Source organism: Myiozetetes cayanensis, unplaced genomic scaffold (genome assembly GCF_022539395.1).
Source record: "Myiozetetes cayanensis isolate MyiCay16 unplaced genomic scaffold, myiCay2020 scf29, whole genome shotgun sequence".
Lineage (NCBI taxonomy): Eukaryota > Metazoa > Chordata > Aves > Passeriformes > Tyrannidae > Myiozetetes > Myiozetetes cayanensis.
In genome coordinates this window covers 6633670-6654316 of record NW_026087510.1, presented here as the reverse complement: position 1 = coordinate 6654316, position 20647 = coordinate 6633670, and the positions used below count along the sequence as shown (strand labels likewise).

Genomic DNA, 20647 nt, shown 5'->3' with positions numbered 1-20647 from the left:
TTCTTTATCCTCCCCTTTTGTTCTCTTCCCCCCTGGCAAAGCTGCAATCTCGCACGAGAACATCAGCAGACAAAACCCTTGAAAATAACTCTCCAGAAGAAATCTCATTTACTTTTTAATCTGGTTCGGAAATTTGCCAGCAAAATTTCCCCCGACAAGCAGAGCCATTTATTCCTAGTTATCACCCCGGCCGGATCCTCACTCCCGAGCTGGGTAACGCAGCAGGATGGTGGAGTGTGTGGAGAGATGGAGACACAAATATTTTGGTATATTATTTATTTGATACAATCTTCCTCCTGATAACATCAGTGAGCAGAGGACACAGTGATGACCTTACCCATTCCAGCTGCTTACGCTGAAGCACCACATGGATACAGAGTCTCATTTCCCTCACTTGGAAAGGTTTTCCTTTATTTATTTATTTATCTATAGGCAATGCATGCACCCATATGTATGTATGTAACATTCCTGGGGGCAAAGAGCTGATTCCTGTTGTTTCCTCTTGGACAAGGAGGGATTCACTGCATTAGTGACCAGAGGATCCTCTTCCGAGGGATGGAGATGAGACGGCGCTGCTCTCTAAAGCCATTATGGCTTTGTTTAATGATGTGTCTAATGAGTGTCCACCACAAAGGCCATGAATTTGTTCCATGTGGCATCTTTGGGGACAGAGAAGGCACATGTGTGCCAGCACATGGAACAGCCTGGTCCCCAGAGAAATCATTAGACTGAAGCTGGTGAGATCTGGAGTAATGTGGGCTCTGCTGTCACCTGTACCCCAGAATAATCCGCACCTTTTTCCTTATGGCCTGGTGTAATCCAGCTGCAGGGACTGGGGGGCTCCAGCTTGGTGCCTGTCTTCTCCTGGCTACCCCTCTGTGCACTGCAGCCACTGCCTCTCTCATGCTGGAGATCTCTCTGCCCTGCAGCTTCTCTCCATCGGGTGGATTTCCCAGCTGGGCCCAGCACAGGCGCTGAAGTTTCTGTGTAAAAGTTTCTGTCTCTCACTTTTCCTTCTTGGAACGATGCCTCCTGTGGGAAGTGTAAATACAGAAAGATGACAACGTGTGCATTAGCGCTCGTTAGAATGTCATCATTATATCCTGCAAAGTGTCTGCTGAAGGGATCCCTGAAGGACACTTAGAGATGGAGCAGCTGCTCCGGATTTGTTCCAGCTCACATCTCAAAGAAAATGACATTGAGATGAATACGGCATCGTGAGTGGCTTCGAAGCAGAGCGGGGCAGGAGAGGGGTGATTGTCTGCAGCCACAGGTCCAGGATGGACCTGAGCAGGCTCCACCATGCCTGGCCTCTGCCTTTTTAGCTTTAATGGTGTGCTGAGGGTCCTTACAGCTCAAGGGTGTGATGGAGGGATGTGTGCCCCATCAGCATTCCAGCCAGCTCTGATGCTGGCGTTGGATTCACTGCAGCGGGCGGACTCTTTGAGGGGAAAACCCAAACCACCACCCAGATGTCTAGAAGATAACATACACCTGATCAAAGTCTCAGATGTATTTTAAGCTGGATTGTCATCTGCTGGAATTAGAACAACCTTACTTATTCCTTCAGTGCAGCGAGCAGGTTTGTACAACAAAAACTTCACTGGCACCAGACCCAGGACAGCACCAGTCTCTAACCTCTAACCTGCCTTTGACAGCCTGATGCCAGGAGAGAGGGGAACGCAGGACTGATGTGTCTGTGTAACAGCCTCCCCCAACCTGTTTGCTTTCAGAGAGGAAGCCTGGAAATTGAAACACAAACAGTCCCAAGGGCACTTGCTGCAGGAACGAGGAAGGTTAAGAGCTGTGATTGACCACGAGAAGATACAGACTCTTACACTGCTGGCAGCCCTCACACACTTTCCTTCTATCTTGCCCCAGCAAATAAAGAAAAAAAGCATTGTCTTCGATCCCCATCTCCCAGGAGCTCCCATCACATCAAGTAGCGAAGCCACAGAGTTTCTTCACTTGACAGCAGCAAACAGCTCCTTCCCTGGGAGTGATGTTAGGGCTGGGGGGGAACCCCTCCTGCACGGAGACCACAGAGGCCTCTCCATGCCAGACCAACACCTGGGGAGCCAGCAGAGACCAGGTCATGGTCCCGGTTTGCATTTGGGTGTGTAGGTCCCAGACCCATTAATATTTTTTTAACCTCATCTGCCAAAAACTCAGCCTGCCTTGAATGTGTCCTTCCTCTTCCTCGTGCCATTGGCTGTCCAGCTGCTCAGGAACTGCACATCAGCAGTGTGGGTGTGTTCTGGGACAAAGGCACAGCTTCTGAAAGCATTGCCCTGTGCAGGGCTGGGCTGCCACAGGATCCTCAGTGCTGCCCAAAAGCCCTTATGTCCCTGCCTGGCATCCAGCAGTGAGCAGTAGGATGGGGGCCAGTGGGCCTGGGATGGGTAGAACACCTCAGAACAGGATGTGGGAGGTTTTGTTTCACCTGCTGCTGGAAGAGAGTCTCCCCAGACGGGATGGAATGGCTTGGGAGTGGAGAACCAGTGCCACAGGTGGAATTTGTGGAGTCAGAGGGAGGGAGAACAGTCAGAGGAGCTGGAGAGGGGATGGTGCCAAGTGGCTGCTGCAGTGATGGATTTGCTGTGAAATTGTGTCGCTCTGGGAGGAGGCAAATAGCCAGAGCCAGCTGAAAATTTTTCAGAAAACCAGAAAATTTCTATTTGATCAGTTCAGATCCTGCTTTGGAGAAGTGAAGGAGCGTGGAGTGACGCACATCAGTGCTGGCACAGGTGCTCCAGGGTTGTGTGCTTGGACCAGGACCCTCAGGTGCCACCATGATGCAAATACCTGCGATGGCTGCAGGTGCCTCCTCCACATGTGGCACACCAGAGCAGTGCTGGCCACCTGTGTAGGATGGATGTATTATATAGTGTGTGTGATATTATATGTTATATCATGTATATTATATCTATTTTTATTTACATGTACATATGTTCATGCATATAGTGACACCTCACCCAGCAAAGACTGATCTATCATCACTGGCATGGACAGCTCTTTACAAGGGACTGACATCTCATCAGGGTGTTTGGGTACCAAAGAAATCCATCGGGATTTCACACCCTCAAGGCGTGAGGAGGCAACAGACCTCCTGCCTCGGGCACTGACAGCGTTGGTGTGGGCAGGCCTTAGGGGCGATGCCCCCACCCCAAACTGTGTCTGTGCTCTGAGCTGGAAATCAGGTGCTTCACAGTCACTGTGAAAGAAGTTCTCCTTCCAACAGGTGCTTTCAGCCATCAAAGCATTGAGTTTCCCGGCTGACATCCACCCTTTAAAAAATTTCCAGTGAAAAATCTATTTTGGAATGAAATATTGCCCTGCTGCAGCCCAGCAGTGCTGAAACATTTCAATCCTGCTGCTGCATCTCTTCCTCCTCTCCCATTTTCTGCCTAACGTGAGATGACCGAGGCAATAAAGGGATGCAGTGGTGCCAGCCCTGCTCTGACCTGAGGTCTGCTGAGGTCACCACACTGTCCCCAAGGGTGGAGTGTCCCCACTGCTGCAGAGAGAGATGGGGAGCGTGCGAGAGGCGTGGCTGGGGCAGGGGCCAGTGCCAGGGTATCAAGAGGAAAGATATGACTCCCAATACAACACAGCAAAGATGCGAGAAGACTCTGCCCAGACGGCTGTTGTGCTGGAAACAAGCCTCGTTTGGGGTTTCTGTAATGATTAGGAACTAGTTTAAGCTAAAAGAGCTGGAATGAGAACAGATGAAAGGCGCAATCTGCTGAGCTTTATGGCATCCCTGTGCTGGGCGCCGAGCACGCCCACAGTGACTTACAGCACAGCTGACAAACAGCGACTTGTTAAGCTGCGGTGGCTGGATGATACATCTGAGACTTAAAAGCACAAACAGAGATTCACACCAGCCCTCCCGAACCCAACACAATTCCCCATATAGGCAAGGCCTTCTCTTCCATCCTCCCTGCCTGCATATATCACTGACAGACCAGCTCCCCCTATCTGGGTGCAGCACTGCCACTGCAGCAGAACCTGCCAAAAACCTCTCCAGCATCAAACCCAGAGATTTTTACTCTGATTTTTTAAAGCACACGCCTGACTTGGTGCCTGCAGCCTCCCCTCTATGCAGCAGAGTTGCCACCTCCTCAAATAGCTGTAATTTCTTTTTAGCTCAATTATTTCTGCACCATATTGTTTGCAACAGCTGAAGCCAACGGTGCCGTTCACATACGATGTACTCGGTGTCAATGCCCCGTGAAATATTAAAACTACAATGGTCTGAAGTCACAGGATCATAATCCGTTAATAGCTTGCTTCATCTTGGCTGCTGAAGATGGCAGAATATTTCTATTTTTAAACAAATGTGTTGATTCTAATGAGGATGGGCCCTCCTACCACTGCAGCTGCACACCTTGTTCTCCACTGGGGTTCAGGTCGGAGCGAGCTGCTGACAACTTTTGCATTAACTCTGCATTTACCTGTGTCAATACACCTGACTTTATCACTTTGTTTCTGGTTAATTTGCAGAAATATATTTTCTCCTGCATTTTCCCAAAGCACTGAATTGGCCAGGCTGAGAACTGAGAACAATGACATGTCCCTAACTCCAGCTCTAACTTCTCAGTTCCCCCAGAGTTTGAGAGGAGTGAGAATGGGTAGTTCTCTGGGGGAGTCCCACTCCCCACATCCCCATAACACCACTCTGTTGGGACATCCATCCCGTGGCTTGACAGTTGAGCACTCTCACCTTCTTTTCTTAATAAAGAGACCTTTTTTTAATGCTTTCTGGCAAATTTGCATATCCTTACTCCTCTCCTTCCATGCTTAAGCTCCTGAAATATAATAAATATTTCACTTTCAAATCTAGATTCATTAAAGGATGCCCAGGAGGGAGAAATAATAAGATCTCACTTTACAGCCCAAATAAAGCACAGAAAATCGCAGCCTATAATGTATATTTCAGGCTTTAGGTTGAGATAACTCAGACATCGCTCCTGGTTAAGAAACACGGATGGTGCTGTGTCAGCAGCAAGGCTGAAAAAGTATCTCCTTGTAATATCTTTTGCCCTTTGGGAATGACTCCCTGTGACCCTCCAGTGCTGTGAGGGGGAAACAAGGCAGCCCAGAGCAGCAGCCTCTCCACTGAGGGAGAGCTGGGCTGTTCCCCTGTCTCATTCCTCCGTCCCGCACTGTGCCAAGAAAAGGGAAAATCAGGGAAACATAATTTTTCTACCATGTTTTCTGACCAGAGGTGAGTGCCTTGCTCTGGCTGCAGGGCCGAGCAGCTGCAGGGCTGAGTGGGCTGGGAGTGTGCCTGTGCCAGTGCCTGTGACACCACCTGTGACAGCCTGCCCAGTGCTCATTTATTGATAAGAACCATTTCCCCATGAAGAAAGTGTAAATAGCTCAACTTCTGAATCAGATTCTGCAAGGAGCAGAGAGCCTACCTTTCCCAAATGTGCCACAGATATCACTGTGGCTCAGCTTCAGTCACCAAGCCCCAGTGGGGCAGGACATGCTGCAGATCCCAAAGTGAACAGTGCGGTGCTCTCAACTGGCCTCTCCTGCTGGCACAGCTGCAGGACTCACTGCTGCTGCTTCCCCTCACCATCCATCCTCCCCTGCATCTGCAACACTCACATCAGTTCCACAGTTTTGCAAGGGAGCAAATAAGCAGAGTGGGGTGGGAAGGAACAAGGGAGATCCGCAGGGATATGATGCGAGGAAAACACTGGTAGTAGGATTTTTTGCTGTGATTTTTCTTTCCCACGTATACTCCTGCCTAATCCAGTAATCTCTTATTTATGTGCAGCCTAATTAAGGCTGTGAGTAGCTTGATCTTTGTTTACTTAAGTGCATAGCAGAAGATTGCCAAGACAAAATGAAATCAGCTCCAGGCAGGTAGGGCTGTGTGTGCTCAGGATGGCACAGCAGGGGCTGGGAGCTGCCCTCCCGCCTCTCTGGATGGGGATCACATAGGCTGCTGCATCACATACCCTGCTGCTAATTCAAGCTTATCTAATAAAGATTCAGATAACCCAGACCAAACCAAAGTCTGAATGCAGCTAATGGGATGTGATTAGTGCTCCTCAGCCTCCGCTGTCACCTGTTACCGGCAGGACCCTGCATCCCCCTGGCCTTGCCTGGGCACAGGGCTGCACAGGGAACACCATGCACAGGGGGTGGGGAGAGAATAATGTGGCTTTAAATCTTGTCCCTATAAAATAAAACCATAGCTGGGCTGACACCCCACTGAGATCACGACACAGATGCCCACAATCTGCTCTTTCAGATCAGCCTCCCAATCCACACTGGCTCCAGAGGAGCTGTGCTGGTCTTGCACCAATGTTCCAGGAGGGCCAGATCCAGCACCTGCTCCCTCGTGCCATGGGCCTGATCCATCTGGACCAGCACATGAAACCTGACTTCCATGAGTTAGTGCAGGGGAGGTGATGGGATGATCCGCGTGAGTAGCCGGGCACCGACAGGAATGAGGGGGCTGCAAGCTGCCTCCCGTGATTTACACCGACACCAGGGAAACAGATGAAGTATCCACTCATGTCAATTCCCATTTACTCAGCTGCTCTATCTTAAAGGGGAACACGGATAACGTCGCCTTTCTGGAGCGTTGCAGATGAAATATGCTTTCAGCATTGCATACATTATGATTTTTACACTTACCACACTGGAAGCTTCCCCTGCTCCCATCAGCCCACGGCAGCAGATCCCACAAGCTGAGCCAGCTAACGAGACTATTACGTTCGCAATGTGCACTGCCACCCTACGTCTTCCAAGCACTCTCCAAATGGATCTGTTTGGACCCATTTTAAATATAAATATTGCTGGGTTCTGTGCTAAATGTGTACGCAATGCGTTTTACGAAACCTTTAACAAATTCTGTGCAGAAGAATATGTTTTCCCATATGGGCTGCTTAAAGAAAGGCAGATGTGAGGCAATCCAAATCCCTCGTATGCTTCTCCTCCTTCTCCCTTTCCTTTTGGCAAACTAACTCAGGCAAAGACAAATATTGTATCAAAGAGTTATGGAAATAAACACGAATGTAGCTCAAGGGCACAAGTAAGTTTCTGGAATATTTTCTCTGTGCAATTAATAGGTAACATTGCGGGGGGAGCACAAGTACCCAAAATGTGCCCGAGGAAGCTAATTTTATTGTGCAGACGGTATTCTGGGAGCCACGGAGCGAGCTGTGTTAAGCAACATTAGTCAGGATACTCTTAATAGGCTGCAGAGAAAGATGAGGAAACGTGAGTCAGAAGTTGAGGGAGAGCAGGTAACACCGAGCTGCAGGAGGGGATGTGAGGACTGGGCCTGCTGCATGCAAGATAACAAGAGTTGGGAGCCACGTCAGGAGCTCAGGTGTGAGGGGCTGGTGAGCCCTCTGGAGCAGGCAGAAGCACCTGGAAGTGGCCCTGCCTGTCCTGGTCCCTGCTCCTGGGAAGGATGCACTGGGACAACTGCCAGCCTTCCCATGAATTCTGCAGACACAGGAACCCCATGGCCAGTGAAGCGTGTGCTGTGTGGGAATTGCTCATCCCTGTGCCCAGGGCCATGTAAAAACAGATGGCAGAGATTGCACTGACAGAGAAATCATTGGTGCTTCTCCCACAGTGCCCGTGGTTGTGCCCAGCACAGCAGGGCTCCCTGGCACCCTCTTTCCATGGGGTCCCACAGCTGAACCTGCTGCTGAAAAGCACTGAGCCAAAAGCAGGAGGCCAAATGCCAGCACAAAGCTGTATCTCCCTACAAACCCCATGTTCTTACAAGAAGAAAAGAAATAAATATCTAGTTCTTCTACCAGGTTCCTCAGTTCATTAAATAACCTGCAAACATTAAACCAGATGTTGTGTTTTATCGCTTGACTCAGATCATTATGACTTTATTTCTGATGGACTTGGAATAAATGAAATGCAGTTATAAAGGTTATTTAACTATTAAAACAACTATTAATTAAAGTTTGCCAAGTCATGGGGGCCCTAAGGACAAGAGGCAGCTAGGTAAATGTCAGTTATTATTTAATAAGTCCTTGTTGTTGAAATACGTGGCACGTGAGCTGCATCCCCAGCAGGAGCTGGGAGCTCACCGATCTCTGCTATAAATATTTTGCCCGGTGTTTGCAAGGAAGAAGAAAGGTGGGAGGTAATTTAGAGCGAGGGTTGATGCTGCCAGGGACTGAGGGCTCAGTGAGCAGAGGAAGAGCAGGCGCAGGGCGAGTGCCAGGCAGAGCTCAGCTTCCCCACGAGCGGCTCGGGTGAATGGGGGACAGAGAGAGGCTTGCAGGGCTCTCATTCCCTGTCCCGGAATGACTGAGGACATGGATGGCACAGCTGACTTGCACATTGGTGCATGTGTTTTGGGCTGCCCTCAGCTCACCACTCACTCCCACCCAGTGGGCTCCTGCCCCCTCCAGCCTGGGAATGCCATGGATCAGGGCTCTTGAGTGTTTTGTGCCTACAAAGCAAAGACCACAAGCGCTGACCTGGACTGGAACCCTGAGAGGATAAAAGGCAGCAATAAATTGTACCACAGCAACAGCTGATCTCATCCAGGATTTCCAGAAACTGCTCTAATGCCACTAATTAACAGAAATAATGCTGAATAAGCTTCCAGCTCATTGGAGCTCGAGGAGTAAAAGACTCCACTGAGCTGGAACCCAGGAGGAAGCAATATGGAACTACTTTTGCATGTTATCCTGTAATTAGGGCTTGCTGTAGCCCTAATTGTAGTCCCCATTACCTGCATGATGGAGCACGCTCCGTGTCCCGCTGGTGACACGGACTGAGGGGAACAGCCACCTCACAAGTCCCCACTTTGTACACATGAATAAAAATAAAACAATAATCTGATTCTTTTAAGCATGAGGGAGGGGAAGAAGGGAGAGAGAAATGAATATGGAGCAGAGAGACCAAGCATTAAATGGGGATGAAATGGTGCCAATGTTTTTTTTAAAGACAAACCAAGAAAATGAAGGGGCTGCACACAGCTGCCACACCACAAAGCAATGATCGCTCATCAAGTCAAAGTTTCACTCTAATCACTTCATTTGTTAAGGGGAAAAAAAAAATAGAGCAGTGTTAGGCTGTCCCCTGCCCCAGGATGCCATCAGCCTTTCCTGCTGTGCTGCCCTTCTATTGCTGTGACAGGTGATTTGGGCACGTGGCCCAGTGGAGGTTGGTGTCAGGATTGTGTGTGCTGCAGGTACCTTCTCCAGCAATTGAATCTGGAGCTGAAAGTCACTGGAGGAAGAAGTAATTAATGCAAATCCCCGGGGCTGGATCAATGCAGATACCGAGGCTTTACAGTCTCCCTGGAAGGTAAAAGCTCTTACTGGTTGCTTATTTCAAGAGTTCACGGCACACAGAATATCTCAAAATGCTATAAATACCTCCCGAGGCGCAGCAGAGACACACGGTGCCGTCAGTGCCAAACAGTCTGCAACAGGAGTTTGGACTGGTGTGATCTGTGCCGGGACAGGACAGGGTTAACTGCATTTGTTTTGGTCTAGATAAAACAATGACAACCAGCTGTGTTTGTACAGGGCCCTCCACTCTGTCACTGTCTGTCTTCTCGGGTGAGAACGAATCCTGCCAGGAGCTGGTGGCGAAGGTCTGGAGCTGTAGCCCAGGCCAGGTGTGGGAGGAGGATGAGTGTGTCCCAGGCAGGTGACAGATAAGTGACCCCGCTGAGCTGTGTTTAAGGGCCTCAAGCAGCCAGTGGCACAGCTGAGCTGGGGACTTGGACCTGTGGGGAGCTCAGTGTGTGTGACTGGAGGAGACTGCGGAGCCACAGCAGAGGGAGAAGTCCTGCAGGTGGGGACAGTGTTGATTGCTGATGTTATGATTATTGCTTACTAAAGGCAAATGCAGCAAAGAGATGACAGCCCAAGAAACAGGCAGGTCTCCCAAAACAAGGGTTCCTTGTGTGGCAGGGACTGATGCAATGCCTGCTAACTGTCCTCATGCCTCTGGCTCCACAGGGCTCTGCCATCAGCTCACAGTCTTCCTCCCCTCCCGCAGAAACCATCGTGCAGAGGTGCCACTGAACTCGAGCACTGACTCACATATATGACAATTGGGAAAAAAGCCCTTTTTCTCTTTTGAGTGATGACTGCTGTCTAGAGAGTGCCTCAGAAGTGACAGGCCAGCTTGTGTGCCTACTGTCTTCCGATACGTTCTGGGCTGAGAGCGGCTGCTTCGCACATCAAAGAACAGAAGGATTCTCCAAACACCAACACACGAGTTAATGGAGGTCTGGAAAATCAAGTTACCTTCTATACTTCTACCCATGTTATCACCAGAAGAAAGGGTCGTACTGCCAGGATTTGGCCTGCCCTGATCTGACAACATCCAATAACCTCAGTAAGAGCAGGGAGGAGAACAGTCTGCATTGCACAGCTATGTCAGTGATGGCAGTGAGACACAAGGACTGGCCATGGGATCAGCTCAGGAGCAGGCTGTGCACCCCAAAATCCTGCCAGGTCCCTAAGCTGTCAGAGTCAAGTGTGGTTAATGAAGGCAATCCAATCTAGCTGGGGCTGGTCAAGTTCTCTCCAAAGTGCACAATGGCTTTACCAGTGTTTTCACAGGATTTAAACTTCCAATACAATAGCCAGAAATAAAGCAAGCTTCGTACATGCATTACCACTACCTTTTTTGCATACAATTGAATAAATTACCCTTTGTTATGAAACATTAATCCTCTTTGCTAAATGGAATAATTCCCACCTCGGATGCAGTGAAAGGCTGGAGCACCCTCAGAGCAGACCTGGGGGCATCCTCTCATGCAGCACAATGACAGATGGGGCAGGGGAACTGCTGCATCCTGGGGGGAGAGTCAGGACCTTTGAAGAGGGTGAGATGTTCCCTGGGGCATCCTCAGCTAGGTCAGCATATATATATATATATATATATATATATAATCCATATCCATTCCAGTCTAGAGAGGAGGTTCCCCATATCCCCCTTTCCATGGCATTGGCGGGTTTGCTCTGCCCTCTCTCTCACACACACACATCAGGGTCCAAAGCCAGCACCAAGAGGGATTCATTAGGAGGAAACTCCACAAATCTTGGTGTGATACTACAGCTCCTGACAAAATGAAGGCAAGTATCTGTTTCAGATCTGCACTTAAAACAATCCAGAGGGCCATTAGTATTCATCCCACGTGATCCAGATGGAGTAATAGCGGCTGTATGAGTAAAATTAAAATTGGAGAGCTGATGCTGCCTCGTGCTTAGGCAGAGGCTACAGATCACAGATGGCAATGCCAATGCTTTGGTGAGAGCTGGGCCCTCTGTCCAGGTCGTGTGAACAGCCCTTTGATGTGGGAATGTCCCTCTGGTCACGCTGCAAGGCGGGCAGCACTTGGCTCAGATCTGAGCCTGCCATGCTAGGGTGGTCAGAGGGGCTCCAGGACTTGAGGGCAAGGAGCATGTTCAGAGGAAGACACCTTCATTGCCATGCACCTTTTGGAAAAAGTCAGAGATTTTCCTGAGCTTCCCCTCACATGGAGCAGCACTCAGGGAGCCCAGCTCCTCTGGGCAGAGGGAGGGGTGTGGAGGGTAGTAGGTCTGCAGCAGCCCAGGGAAGCACTCGGGGGGAACAGGAATAACAGGAATCCTCTTTGAGCAGCAAGCAGGCAAAATCCATACTGCTTTTAGCCAGGCTGCGAGTTTCAGACTGTAGTTCATTAATTCAAAGAGATAGGATTGATATCCCTCCCCTTCCCATCGATGCAGTCAAAGGGTCTCTCCATGTCTCCTAGTGCTGCCATCGTATTCCGATAGCTCCGACTGCCCCTGCAGAACTGGATCATTGCCTCCTCTGGGGACTCCTCAGAGCTGCCCACAACCAAACTACCCAAACCAGGTACCCACTGGCACTGGGACACTGCTCCCTCTCACTGCCTGTCTGCCCAGGAAACAGATCAGGGAGGAAATCGCTGTGTGAGGAGCCTCCGCTTTGATTTCAGTGAGACTGTGGCTTGTCTGATTCAAAACACAGATTTTTGCCAGGAGTCCCTAAGCACTATTATTCATGGTTGTTTATGAAACCCCTCATTAGCTGAAGAAGCTAATTGTTGTTGTTGAAAAAACGAGCAGTGAATCTCCAGGCCTGGCGCTCTGCCACCCCAGGAACCTGGGCTTGTTTACTGCGGTGCTCAGTGTCCTTTGCTGCTGCAGTCAGGAAAATACTCCCCACCAAACCCCACCTTTTCCCCCTGTACTACCAACTGTCTTTCCTTCTTCGTTGCACAAATTTGATACACAGCAACATTCAGGGGTGCTAGGGAATGCTATCAGTACTTTGTGACTTATTTCAGACAAACTCTTCTGGACAGCAGTAAAGTGACCTCTAAAGTGCCAACAGTGGAGGAAATATCAATCTCTAGGAAAGAAAGCATCGTGCCCACCTATGTGAGGACTTGGGATGGGGCTCCTTCACCTCCCCCCCACACCTGCAGGAGGAAGCACGGCTCCGGGGTCAGAAGTGGCATCAGTGTGACTACCAGTTCATAAATCTTCCCTCTCATCTGGCTGCTGAGAACAACAAGGCTTCAGGCAGGAGGCAATTGTTTTGTAGGTATTGTTTTGCTAACAATAGCAGTTTCTGCTTCTGAGAATGCTGTTTTGCTTAATACCTGCTTTCTGCAGAGAGACAACGTGATGGAGTAATAGCCCTGGCATGGGTATGAGGGGTCTGGCTGGTGACAAGAGAACAGACAGCTGTATCCATCAGGAAAGAAAGAAAACAAGTGCAAAGAAAATAAGTGCTCCACGTAGGAATCCCCTGACAACATGAGGTTTTAATCTTCGGGATTAAATGGTGTTTTGATCCCTTACTGCACAATAAATGTATTTGCAGGGGAAAATGTGCCAATTTTCTTCTCTGTAAAGAGAAAAGCGAGTTGGGCCTGAGCAGTGCTCTGCTTACTGGAAATAAAACACAGATTTGTTTTGAAAAGTTATCTGACAGAGGAGAAATGAGACCCAAATCCTGCGGCGTGGCAAGGAGAGCAACTGGCTGGAGCACCTGCCCTGGTTACCTGTCCTGCACCTGCATTCAGGGAACACTGGAGATCACTCAGGGGCTGCACAAGCACCAAAATATTAACTGGTGTCTCAGATGATGGAGGAGCTGATCCTGCCCAAAGGACAGAGGGGCAGTGCTGGCTCTGTCTCTGAAGCCCCTCAGCCACTGCTGTCAACCCCTACATGTCAACAGCCCTTGGCCCTTGGAACTGACTCACTTAAATCATCCTGCGACCCTAGAAATCTAATTATTCCTTAACATTTCCCCGGATTTGTTTCCATTGCACAGAGAGGGCCATTGCACGCCGGGCACCGAGTGTTTATGTCGATGAATTATTCAAGTTCTGTGGAACCAGACATCATTATCCCCATGTGAGATAAAGGAGCGGGTGCACATCTACATGGATGCAGATATAACACCGGTTTTAAAAAGAATTACAATTCTTGGTATTCTCCTCCCAAACAAAACCCCCAAGATGCAATGTTCTGTTTTTTCCTTCCTTTGAAAGAAAAGCAGCAAACACCAAGCTCTGCCAAGCTCCTAATGAGAGGCCTCTGTGCCCCACATCTCTGCCTGACAGCCACTAACCCCTTGTCCACCCACATTTCTCATCAGCGACCCTAAATAACACACCAGTGTGACCCTCAGCCCTGTGGGAACTGCAGGGGAGCTGCTTCTGGCTCTTTCTCCAAGCTCTACACCCACACCTCCCCTCCCTCCACATTCAGGAGCAGCCCATGAGCAGCAGCTTCTGTGTGGGTGTGCAGCAGCCCCCACAACCCGACCAGTGAGCTCTGGGCACCCCCTGCACCACGAGCAACCCCAGGGCTGGCAGAGCACAGAGCATCCCTGCAGGCTCCACAGCCCTTCAAAACCCAGCCAAAACATGCCAATGGCAATGTGGATCCAGCAAACCACAGCCACAGCCCCGCTGCCCAGAGCCCCCAGAGCAGAGCTGCATGGCGGGGGCACCACAGCACCCACCCACACCCCACACTACGGCTGCCAGCTCCCAGCTCTCCCTGAACCAGGCTGCGTGTCAGAGGGGTAAAGCCTCTCCACGAAGAGAAAGGAAAACAAAACCCTTCTGAGGAGTGCGATAATCACGAGTGTAAAGGAAAGAGCTTGTTTTGAAAAATGGTAAGAAATCCTTCGGCTGCTGTCCTTCTCTGCTCTCCGCAGAGGTGATGGAGGGGGCCCGCGCTCGTATTGATCTGACCCGCGACACCCCAAGCACAGCTCGTTACCAAAACAGAAAAACAATGTTCAGCAACACAACATCTTGTTAACTCGGCAAGTCGGGGGAGCCCTCCCGCTTCCCAGCAATCATTCGGGCATCGCCTGCCTAAACAGAGCCGAACGGCGCTGCTCTTAATGGGGTTATTAATAACTGTCACGTTCCGCGAAGGTGAAATAATGTGCTTGCTTTCATCCATAGATTAAACTAAACCTGCAGGGAATTGTCCGAGTCCTCCCACCCCGCTCTGTGCCCTCTCCTGGCGCAGAGGAGCAGCACTGCCGACACCGTGGTCATCGGGATGGCCAAGGGCAGCTGCCTCCACCCGGACTGGCCTGTCTGGAAGAAACAGGACTCGCTCTCTGACACCACACCCTGGGCAAAAACATCTCCTTTTTTGCTCTACAACAAATGCACTTGGTGCTTTGTTGTAGTTACAGTTTTAGACCTAAATATAACTAAAAGGCAGAGAGAGGAGAGTGTGTTAAGAGACTGTTCAGGGAAGAGAAAATCTCAGTCCCTACATATTAATTTAAAGTTTGAGGTTTTTATAGGGATGCTGCTGAGACAGACACAGCTATGAGTAAATATGTCAAAATAATCTATCAAGTGGAAAGCTGGTCCCTGAGCTGTTCAATCCAGGAGGTAAATTACACACAAAGATTATCACTAGATTTCCAAAATGCCTTCCAAAGAGAGAAAAAGAAAGGGAAAGAACAAGGTTTGGGCATATTCCTTAAGGCCTCGACTATTCCCACCCCTTTCTTGCTTTCAGGAACAGCCATTACAATCTGAGGTTCCCAAAGGCTGCAGAGCACGCAGCAGCCTCACTGTTCTGGCTGCCACAGCCAGCCCTGGGGCTCCCAACCATACCATGGTCCCCTTCCCCTCCCTGAATGCCTCCAAGCTGCTGCAGAGCCCAAGGGTCAAGGTCACATGCTGGGCCCCCCCCCCAGCTCCAGTGGGAAGGATGCTGCCAAGGTCCAGCATCATGCAGGGCTGGAAAGCCTGGATAAAATCTGCCCATCCTGCCAGAGGGCTCAGAGTCGCTTGCTGGTAGAAGGCCTAAATTAATCCATTTAATAAAGAAAAACCCTGCCTTCAGAAAAAACAAGATCCAAGATCTCTCTAAGCAGTGTTCCCCTCGAGGCTTTACCAGCACTGCATTTTCCATCACAAAAATAATGTCCTGTGAAAGACTGATTAGTCAGCTGATAATTGAGTTCTTAAATGTCAAAAACAATATGGTATGAATATTCAGCAGATCATGCCATGAAACTTACCTGTTCCATCAACAATGACTAACAGTTTCTATCCCCATTGTTCTTTTCCAGATATTATGTTAATTTGACTTTTCTGAGGTGATGAACAAGGTTCCCTTAAAACACATCGTCTCGCAGGTTAATGTGTAATGGGCTGCTTAAAAGAAAACAGTTTGGAAGTCGTGCCTGACTTCCATCACTGCACATTAGCTCCAGCTCGCAGTTCAGGGAGAGGGCCAATTGAATCAAAATTGCTCCAAGCAGACAGAGTTAATATTTCGCCTTCCAAGAAGGAGAAAACCTGATATGTAGATTGAAAAAAAAAGTGATGTTTTGTGCTGCTTGAAGTTAAACGCAGCCCAAGGATCAAGGTCACAACATATTTCTGACATCATTTAATTTAACAGGGGAAAACACAGGTTATGTTTCATTCAGGGGTGTATATCTGCTTTTTAAAAGGAAGTGGAAGGGTATTGGATGTGGCTCCATTCCCCACCACCCTCAGGGCCTGGCCACCCAGCCAGGTTTTTACTCAGCAAAGAGCACACCCATCCAAGCCACAAGCAGCCAGTTTCTCCAGGAGAATGCTGTGGGAAATGGTATCAAAGACTTTACAAAAGTCTAGGTAGACGCATCCACAGCCTTTCCTTCATCCACCCGCTCTTTAATCCAACCACTAATTGTGATGGAACGGCCTGGGAGGAAAACAAGCTCTGAGCACTGAATCTCCCAAAGGCAGATGCACCAAAGACAGGAACTCAGCGTCTCGGGGTTTGCTGGGGACCACGTGTCGTGCCAAGCCCCCGCAGATGGGGATCGATGGCACTGCTCCCAGCAGCCACCAAGGGGAACCCAGCACCCAGCACAGTGGCACGCTTAAGGACTGAAGGATTGCCTCTCTGCATCTTCCTAAGCGTGTGTTTAATTAACGCCTCGTCCTAACCGGGAGCTTGGGAGCCTGGCTCTCAGTTACCCAAACCCAGATTTATGGGCTCGATGTGGAGTGGTTAGCAAAGACTTTTAAAACCAATCAGGGCCTCCGAGAGGCAGATCCAAGTAGCCCAGACTGCGCTCATTATGCTGGAGAATAGGAAAATAAAGCCGTCAGGCTCACCAGACAAGTAGGTTATTTGTACTATTTTTTTAAATGATTAGTTTCTTTAATAATGCCTTCTGCCTGCAGTGGGAGAAACTCTCCATCGCACTGCTGATGGATGATGCTCCCATGTGACCAACCAAACCCAATTTTAATGTTTCCTAATGCCACTGAAAAGAATGAAAAGGCAATTATCGTTTTCCTCCAGCAAAGCCTCAGATGCTGCTGAGCATGAAAGGGTGTGCGTTCCTTGGTCAAGGACCATCACGCTCGACTTGGCTGAAGATTTTCATACACATGAGCTAGTTTCCAAAATTTCAACCTCTTAGAGGAAGAAAGCAAAGTGGAACTTCTGGGTTTTTTTCCCGCTCAGTCTCTATATCCCTTACATTAGTCACTGGCTGAACCTCCCATGCACAATGCACTCAGAATGTTTAGGAGAGAATGTCCCACAGCTGAGGCATCTGGTTTGGGTGCTTTCCATCCCTCCCAAACTCCATGAGGACCTTGGCCTTGGTCTGCAGGGCATCTGCCAAAGCCTAGGGGGACAGATCTGTCCACTGACTTCTCCATGGTATGGATTGGTTGTAGGAGCCATCACTGTTAATGATATATCAAGGACCTTCTTAGCAACTTCCTCTGGTGGGACCCAGAAACCAGGGAGGGCATAAGAGGGGAGTCTGCCTTTTTAATACCATAATTTTAAAAAAAATCCTTCTGTAGAAATGGAATAAAAAGGACCCTGTTAAAATAGCATCAATATTCCACCTGAGAGAAGACAGAGATTTGGGGGAATTTCTTTCAGTCTTTGAAGGTTTCCATCTATACAAAACTCTGTGTATTGTCATGGATATCGCCCTGTCACTCACATAATTCCAACATGTCTGGGGGGCTGAAAAAAGAGGAATTTTTCTCTTCCGTGGCAGGGTGAGAGAAGGTGACCTCTCTCACACGCGCCGAGTTAATCACCATTGTGCCTCTCCTTTGCTGCCCAGACCCGTATCCCTAATTACACTAACCTATTTTTCATGAGTACAATGGGAGAGAGTTTTGGAGGAACAGAGCTCTGGCAGGGAGAAATTAACCTCCTTCCCTGAACCAGGATATAATGGCTGTTTATTTTTCCCGGCGGCACCATAATTCTCAGCAGAATGGCCCGTGGAACAAGAGTAATACATGGGACAAGCACAGAGCAGGGATCCAGCCCGCACACACCACACACTCACCCAGTTCCTGAGCAGCCAGGCAACCATCACCTGTTAGGAAGAAGTTCCAACCCTCCTCCCTGAAACATATTGCAATTACCAAAGCAATTGGAATTTTAATCAGCAACACCATGGAAGTGTTTCTGACTCAGTCAGCTGTGTCAGAAACATACAAACAACCCCAAAATTAAACCCTTTATTGCTCTGACACCGCCTGGAAAATCTCCATCTTTTCCTGGCTCTTTAAGTAGTCGATCCAAGACCTGCTGGTCCCAAAGCCTAGCAGCAGAGAGCAACTTCAGCACTAGCAACTTTGATCTCCCCTCAGGCAAAGCTGCTGGGAGAAGCTTGGAAAACCGAGTGTGGAGGCTGAACCTTGGACTCCAGGGCACAGCCTTAGAAATCATCCTCTTGGGAGGATTACGAGTGGCCATCCCTGTTTAGAATGGGAGATAAAGGGATTTCTTGGCAGCATCACTGCTATTGTGATGTGGACTCACCCTGCTGCTCCCAGAGCCATGGGCACTGCTGGCACCTGGTGGGTGGGTATAAAGGATGCTGCCAGGAGACACCCAACCCGGCACAGAGCAGAAGGTGAAGGGGCCAGGAGTACTGTGAGCCCCTTGCTGCATCCCTGGCAGCACCAGCACCAGCACCTCCCCACTGTGTGAGCCAGGTCCCCTCCCAGCACACCAGGCAGCCTCCTGGCTCACCAATGCTGTGTCTGTGAGGATGGCTCTTTCTGCCTGCTTGGGTTTCACCTGATTTATTCCTTTGGCCCAGATGTGCTGTTGATGCCCTTGCCCTCGTCCCTTTCCCCGCTCCCCAGTGACCAGCCGGGGGCTGGGTGCTAGTTTTTGCCTTCCCCAGGTCTGCACGCTGCCATGTTCCTACTGCAGGAAGCAGAAAACTAGTTTAACATCTCATTTATTTCATAGATGAGAAAGTAATTCCCTGCTGAATGATTGTCCTGAACCAACAATTCAGAAAGCAGGAATTTACAGTGCCTGCCGGAGCCGGAGTGCATTACTGTAGTGCTGCTCTGTGATGGAGCTGAAATATGTTTTTTTCCCTCCTGTTAGCCTGAAGAGAAAAGCCATTAAATATGATTAAGGTTAAGAGATTGCTAAAATTACAAACAGCCGCCATTCAATTATTTTGGTCTATAAAATGCAACACAGATTGGAGTTATTTCTCCGAAATGTGTTTTTAGAAAATAACATAACACAACTAATGTGGTTTGATGTAGCAAATCAGGTTTCAGATACTCCTCGTAATGCAAAACTAAAAGGTTCATAATTTAACTCAAAGTTCGTAACTTTAAGTCATCAGGTGGCTGCTCTGTTAAAAAAGTGGGGGGACAAAAAAAAAAAAAAATCAATCTTGCCCCAACAAATACACTGTGGAGTTGTCTAAAGATGGAGAGTCAATCAGTTTTAGCACCCATTAAAGCAAAGACAGAAAAATGCAACAACTTGGCATAACAGTCACACATTTTTTATGGAGAATAAATCTCCCCAACAGTTTCTGCAGTTTCCAACACGGCCTGAGGTGGGTGTGAGGGACGTGCTGGGTCTCAGAGCCTCTGCTGGAGTGTGAGTGGCTCATCAGGAGGGTTGGTGGGGTGTCACTGAGGTTGTGGGCATGGGGAACACGGTGCCTGTTCCCCACCACACTGGTGGTTCAGGCACTGCCAGGCTCACGGCGCCCCAAAGAAACTGCACTAAAATGTATTTTCTGTCAGCAAGGTGCAGGGAGCTGAAATAATTGGAAAGTTGGAAAAAAATGTGGACGGGGATATAGTAACGGCTAGAGACTTGTGTTATTACGGTTAATAAAATATGAGGAATTGCATTATTCTGCTGAAAGCAACACAAACCTCGCAGGGTCCCCGGAGGCTGGCTCCAGAGTTGTTTCCACAGGCAAACTCCGAGTGAGCTCGGCACAGAGCCAGCCCACAGCAGCTGGGGATGGCAGAGGGCAAGGCAGGAGGGGTTTGGTGTGCTGGGCACTCATGCTGTGCCAGTGGCATCACCAGCTCCATCCCACAGCCAAAGGAACCATCCTGCTGACCCAGCAGTGTTCAGGCCTGGCAAATTCCTGTCTTATGGGGATTTCTCCATTCATAGATGCTGATTGTTCACCTGCCAGCCTTCCTGCAGGAATCCTGCAGGATTCCCACTGTGGTTATCCCAAGAGCCCAGATCAACATCCAGAAACCCCATTTACGTCCACTTGTCACATTTTATACATGAGGTCCTTTTTATAGGGAGTTGAAAAGGGTTAATGTGTGAGAAATAGATCATTTGATGAGTAACTGCATGATTAGGACCCAACGGATCAATAATTTCCTATAAACGTATAAATAATTCATTCTGCTAACGTGCTTATAATCACCTCGCACGTACCCACTTGTGTCTCACAACAGCTACTCATTCCTTCGTCAGCCCCACGTAAAGCACCAGGGGGTGGAGAAAACAGAGCAGACACTCCTGATGCTGCACCAGGGCTTGGCTGAGCCAGGCAGGTTTTCCAACAGAAACCTCTTTAAAAATACTGGACCATCAATTCACACCTATGTTTGCAGCCCTGGTTGGGATGAGATCCCTGTGAGGTCAGTGTGAAGTGTCACAATTAGCTCTGCCCACTCCCCATGCAGGATTTTGACCCCAAGACCATTAAATGCAGATGCTCTAAGTCCCATACGAGTTCCACTCATCACCAAGATGAGGACAAGAGAGATCCAGCATCACCAGACCTGGTTCTGCCACAGCTATTGTCCACCCAAGGCTGTCCCCGTCCCCCTGCAGCGCTCCCA

At 49.1% G+C, this 20647-nt stretch overlaps 1 long non-coding RNA gene across 1 annotated transcript in view; it reads right to left on the bottom strand.

The window, feature by feature from the left end:
• Nucleotides 1-558: 558 nt before the first annotated feature.
• The window catches only part of LOC126644192 (uncharacterized), a 35731-nt gene continuing 15642 nt past the window's right edge, over nucleotides 559-20647 (bottom strand). Inside the window, exon 4 of the long non-coding RNA XR_007629875.1 lies at nucleotides 559-1032. This is a non-coding gene — a long non-coding RNA (uncharacterized LOC126644192). The remainder of the gene's footprint in view (nucleotides 1033-20647) is intronic.